Raw genomic sequence first — 6693 nt, 5'->3', positions numbered from 1 at the left:
TTATTTTTGTTTTATACAGCCAACTATCTTCTTCAAAAAATTTTATACTTATCCACGTGTTTATCAACCCTTGTTTTCTTCATTCCTTTGTGTAGATCCAAGTTTCTACCTGGTATCATTTTCCTAATCCTAAGGAGTTTCCTGTAACCTTTCTTTCTTTCTTTCTTTCTTTCTTTCTTTCTTTCTTTCTTTCTTTCTTCTTTCTTTCTGAGAGAGAGAGGGAGAGAGCATGAGCGAGGGAGAGGAGGAAGGGGAGAGTGAGAGAGAAAGAGAGAGAGAGAGAGAGAGAGAGAGAGAGAGAGAATCTTAAGCAGGTTCTATGCTCAATGTGGAGCTTGACATGGGGCTCAATCCCATGACCCTGGGATCATTGACCTGAGCCAAAATCAAGAGGTGGACACTCAACTGACTGAGTCACCCAGGTGCCCCCTATAACATTTCTTATAGAGCAGATCTGGCAACAAATTCTGTCACCTTTAATTTGTATGAAAAAAAAATTTCATCTTCATTTTTTGAAAGTATTTTCCCTGGGAGTAGAATTCTAAATAAACAGGCTTTCGCCCCCGCACCCCCACCCCCCGCAGTTTAAAGATGCTGAGTCACTGCCTCTCAGCTTGCATAGTTTCTGATGAGAAAACTATCTCTGTCCCTGGGTGCATGTTTTGTTGTGGTTTTTGTTTTTTCATTTCTCTGACCACCTTCAAGGTTTTGTCTTTATTGCTGGCTTTCAGCAATTTGATTGTAATATTCTTCAGTCTGATTTTACTGGTGTTATCCTGCTTGGGGTTCCTTGAGCTTCATTCATCTTTGGATTTATAGTTTACTGCAAATTTGAAACTTTGCCCATTATTTTTATTCTTATTTTTTGAAGTGAGCTCTATGCCCCAACATGGGGCTTGAACTCACAACTTCAAGATCATGAGTTGCATGCTGTACTGACTGAGGCAGCCACGCGGCCCAGGGCCCATTATTTTTTCAGTGTTTTTTCTGTCTCCACTCTCTCCTTCTGGAGCTCTAGTTTCATGTATGTCAGACTACTTGATTTTGCCCCACAGTTCGCTGAGACTCCGTTGATATTTTTCTTGATCATTTTTTCTGTTTGCTTCATTTTGGACAGTTTCTAAGTCTGCCTTCAAGTTCACTGAGCTCACCTTCTGCAGTGTCTAATCAGCTGTTCATCCTATCAGTGAAATTTTCATTTCAGGTACTATATTTCTCATCTCTAGTAGCCTATGTGGGTCTTTTTATCATCTACTTCTTTCCTCATTATGTTTATGTTTTTTCCCAAATCATTGAGCATAAGTGTATCTGTCAGAGTTATTTTAGTAATCCTTGAATACTAATTCCAAGATCTCTGGAATTTCTGAATGTATTTTCATTGATTTATTTTTCTCCTTGTTAAGGGTGACATTGTTCTGCTTCTTTGCACTTCTAGTCATTCTTGATTGGATGCTGTGCGATGTAAATTTATGTCGTTGAGTACTGGATTTGGTTGTAGTCCACTAAAGAGGGCTGGACTTTGTTTTGGCATGCCATTAAAAGACCAGTATGATCTTTCAGAGGCTTGTTTTAAAGCTTTTAAACAGTAAGACTAGAGTAAGTAGCCTTTATTCTACAGCTAGCTTAGTTGCAATATCAAAATATGACCCTCTGGTATCTCTCATAGGACTTACCTCATTTGTTTCCTTCTCTCAAAGATCACAATCCTGAGTTGCCTGATTTCTAGTGTCTAAAAACTGTCATATCATATTTTTTATTCTTTTTTTAAAGTTTATTATTTTTGAGAGAGAGAGAGAGAGAGAGAGAGAATGAGCAGGGGAGGGGCAGAGAGAGAGGGGGACAGAGGTTCCGAAGTGGGCTCTGCACTGACATCAGTAAGTCTGATGTGGGGCTCAAACTCACAAACCACGACATCATGACCTGAGACGAAATTAGATGCTCAGCCAACTGAGCCACCCAGGTGCCCCTGTTATATCATATATTTTGTCCAGTTTTCTAGGTAAGGCCACCCCTGGTACTCCCTTATGACTGTAAAGTCTAGAGAGAAACATTTGGAGCAAGGAAATATCTTTCCATTAACAGTTCCCATACAAGGGTGCACAGCAATGAGGACCTGGACAATTTTAGGATCATACCTGTGCTCTGAGGGATGTTCTATTTGATCATCTAGCTACCAGGTGGTGTGGTGCAGTGGACAGAATCATGAGCCGGGGATACAGTTCTTCCCCTTCACTGTAGTGCATTTTATTTTGGTCTGTTCCACATCATCCCCTTCTCCTGATCATGACATCTGCCTTCCTTTGGAGAACTGCTCCTCCCCTATTTTCTATGGTTCCATTTGGGCTGGCAATCACAGTGCCTTCCCCTCCAGGCAACAGTGATGAGTCTGTGACCCATTCCCGGGCAACCAGAGCTCTTAATCTCCCTTCTTCAGTCATTGGTTTAGGGATGAGTACATGATCCAAGCTGGGCCAATCACAACCCTTCCCTAAGATTTTTATATAGATGCTAAGAGAGATAGATTTTCCCTGAGATATTGCTAGTCTGGATTGATATAAGCCTATAGTTTCCTGTGGACACATCTTACTCCTCTCTTCATTTCCACAGTAGAAGAGCTCAAGGCAGAAGGCCTAAAAAGAGCAGAGGGAGTCCTGGCCACACGAGTGATGTCCATGTAATCCCAGAGGCCAGCTGCACCTCTGCACTTCCTGTTTTTATGAACCAATAAATTCCCTTTTCTACTGGTTTGATTCGTTTTCCATCACATTTGACCTGCCACCCCCCAAATCTGACTGTTTACATCCTGTTTGAGGTCTTGTCCCAGGTGTCTTCAAAGTGCACTATAAATATTCTAAGGAGTGCACAAGATGATCCATTGGTGTATGGGAAGAAAATATAGACCCACTGATGAGTAAGCATTTTCCAGATGAAAAGGGGATGTCAGCATGGCAGAATAGCATGTGTGAGCATGAAAACTAGATTCCATCCTCCATGAAGGCAGGGCCAGGATCTGTCTCATCTTTATGTTTCCCAGCACTGAGCACAGGGCCTGGCTGATAATTGACATCAAATAAATATTTGCTGACCTTTCCATAATACCCAGAGAGAGGTCCATACAGCATTGTCCTGGCGTCCTATCATAACTTAAAGAGCAATTTCACAAGGTCCAGAGCCCTTGACATCCTGCAAATGAAGGAGGAGGATGTCCTCAAACTCCTTGCAGCAGGAACCCATTCACTGGCACCAACCTTGACCTCCAGATGGAACAGTACATCTGCAGAAGGAAAAGTGATGGTGTCTACATCATAAATCTGAAGAGAACCTGGCAGAAGCTTCTGCGGGCAGCTCATGCCATTTTTGCCATTGAAAAATGGTGGTGATGTGAGCATCATACCCTCCAGGAATACCAGCCCATGGGCTGTGCTGAAGTTTGCTGCTGCCACCAGAGCCACTCCTATCATGGGCCGCTTCACTCCTGGAACCTTCACTAACCAGATGCAGGCAGTCTCCCTGGTGTCTTCTGATGGTTACTGATCCCAGTATTGGCCACCAGCCTCTCTCAGGGGCATCTTCTGTTAACCCACCTACCACCGCTCTGGGTAACACAGACTCTCCTCTGCACTGTGTGGACATTGCCTTCCCTCGCAACAACAAGAACGCTCACTCAGTGGGTCGGATGTGTTAGATACCAGCCCGGAAAGTTCTTCACACACGTGGCACCATCTCCCGTGAACGCCCATGGGAGGTCTGCCTGATCTCTCCTTCTACAGGCACCCTGAAGAGACTGAAAAGGCTGTGACCTGGGGCACCTGGGTGGCTCAGCGGGTTAAGCATCCAACTCTTGATTTCAGCTCAGGTCACAATCTCATGGTTTGTGAATTTGAGCCCCACCTCCGGCTTCACATCGCACTGACAGCTCAGAGCCTGCTTAGAATTCTCTCTCTCTCCTTCTTTCTCTGCCCCACCCCCTTCTCTCTCTCTCTCTGTCTCAGAATAAATAAATAAACTTAAAAAAAAAAAAAAGGCTGTGACCAGGGAGGAATTTCAGGGTGAAGGGGCTTCTCCAGCTCCCGAATTCACTGCTGTCCAGCCTAAGGTCTCAGACTGGTCTGAAGGCGTGCGGGTGCCCTGTGCACCCATCCACCCTGAGAAACACTGGAGCACTCAGCCTTCCACTGATGATGGCTCTGCAGTTCCCACTGCTCAGGCCACTGAATGGGGAGGAACAACCGGAGTGCTCTTAAGCTGTTCTACAGACGCTTAAACAGAAAAGGGAAATATGATCAACGGAAAATAAAATTTCTAAAAGGAATGAATGGATGAATGAATGAATGAATGAATGAATATCTGTGGGGTAAACAAATGAATAAATATGCAGAGACAAGTGGCATTTAGACAAGTGCTTGTAGTGGGGTGTAGGCTACAGAGGCAAGAGCACATGGTAGGTGAAGAACAAAGGTAAGGTTTGGTGAGGGAAGGGCACAGAAATCGTTAGCAGGGAGAGGTCGATGCTAAGATTTGGGTTAGAGGCATCTCTTTGCAGGAGAAAGATTGAGCAGTGAGCCTCGTTAGGAGCCTGCCTCAGTCAGGTGTGAGATGAGGGAGACGTCGGGAATGGGGTGCTGATTCCAGAGAGACTTAAGAGGCAGACCCACCCTGGTGCCTGGATGTTGGGGCTGTACAACAATGGGCTGGGGTAGGTGTGAGTCAGACAGGGGGTCAGAGGTGTCAGGACAGAGGTGGATCAATGAAGACCCAGGAGGTTCCACTTTGGGAGCCTGAGACAGCAAGTTTCACGGTGAGAAGACAGGTTAGAAGGAACATGAGTTTGGTTGACAGTGTCTTGTGGTTTTGAGCTGGGACATCCAGGTGGATGTGTCCTAGAGGCCATGGGATTTGTGGGGGATGGAAATAAATTTGGGGGTTGTCAGGGAAGAGGTAATATTAAAACAATGAGAAGCCTAAGGAAAGAACCCAAGGCACATTCAATGCATGGGACCAATACTGCAAAATTCCCTCACTCCAGAAGGTATAGTCTTGAGACTCTATATATTGCACACACACACACACACACACACACACACACACACACACCTTGACAGCAGAGGCCTGGGCAAGGTCCATAGGAAGATGCACATGGCATGCTCAGAGAAGTAGGAAAGGCCAGGGAGACAGCGATTTCCTGGAAACCAAGAAGACAGTATAAAAAGGCAGGGCTTTCCACGGGATCAAATGCCACAAGAAGATGATGAATAGGGACTAGAAATGGGTAGATGGCAAAGAAATACAGGGCAAGCTCTGCCCTGACTAGCTGGTATTCTGGAGCCAGCCCCCTGGCCTCAACTACCTCCTACAGCAGGTAAATGAGCTGAGCCCTCGGAAATGCCTGGTACGTGCTGAGGAAATGCCGGTGCCTGCCTTATTGGTTATGGTTGTTCTCTTTTCACCTTCCCTAAGTTTCCTTGACTGCTTCAGCCTGTGCAAACCACCCCCATCTTGGACCTACCACCCTCCCTCCCTCTCCAAGCAAACCACGTGACTGGAGATCTCCTTGAAGACTTCGGGGGGTGCCCCTGGGTCTCTCATTCAGACCTTATCTCCCCAGTCTCCACTCTGCCTATCATTCTGAAGGTAGAGATGGCCTAGAGGAGCAGATGGGAATAGGAAGTCGCCCAAGCCCAGAGTGCTCCCTGATTGGTCAGTGGCCAGTGGGCAGGGCCGTTGTCTAAGCCACGCCCTTAGCCTGAGCTGCCCCTCCCCCAGCCTTCCCAGTTTGCCGGATTTTCCCCAGGGTCCTTGTGTTCTGAGCTCTTCTGGAGCGCTTCTGGAGCCAAAGCTTTTCAAAATGCCCCCATGGATTAGGAGAAGCAAACAGTGTTTCCTGTTTGGAGCAGGCATTGGCAAGGACATGTCTAAAATCCTGAATCCTACACACTTCCGAGTCTCCGTGCCTCAGGAGACTCCGATCCACGTGTCCTGGGCAAAAGAGTTCAATTAGCCGGGAATGGGGGGAAAGTGGCCAGGGGGAGAGCTACAAAGGGGCGCACTGTGTGGACTGGAGGTTGGCTGGCGTCTGCAAGCTGATTTCCTCTGGCTGGGCTAGAGGAACCAAATGCTCCCTAGTCCAAAGGGGAGGGAGACGGGGAGGATTGTCTCCGGGAGGACTTTCTCGCTGCCCTGGGACCAACATCATCCTCCACAACCCCAGGCTCCTCACACATTCTGAGACCCCAGTGAGCACCGAAAGCGGTTCTATCTCGTATGTAGTAGTCCCGCTTTGCCCCTATTTCCAGCTCAGCAGTTGGGCAAAGGAAGGTTCAGGGCAGCCAGGCTGAAGCCACCACAGCCTAGCCACTGGGGAGAGAGGAGTTCTTTTTCAGTCCTTTTGACCCTCCTGGATTAGGCCCAGGAGAAGTCTGGGATTGTTGCAAACACACCCGCCCCAAGAGAGCCTGGGGGTTTCTAGCTCCAAAGCCCTGGGATGCCCTAGCTGAGGTGCTAACAACATCGGGATATTTGAATGCCGTTTCTTCTTAGAATTAACTTCTTTCTCTGTTTGCAGTTAGGATATAAACTTTTCCTTTTATGTGCTTTAAGTAACATTAAAGAGAAAGGATTAAAAGTTCAGGTGGACGCGGTGAAGGCAAAAAGTGTGCAGTGGGTCCGTGATAACTCCATTCGGGGAGCCCCCGG

The sequence above is a fragment of the Herpailurus yagouaroundi genome, unplaced genomic scaffold (assembly GCF_014898765.1).
Source record: "Herpailurus yagouaroundi ecotype Mexico unplaced genomic scaffold, PumYag 163, whole genome shotgun sequence".
Classification (NCBI taxonomy): Eukaryota; Metazoa; Chordata; class Mammalia; order Carnivora; family Felidae; genus Herpailurus; species Herpailurus yagouaroundi.
This window is presented reverse-complemented; position numbering follows the sequence as displayed.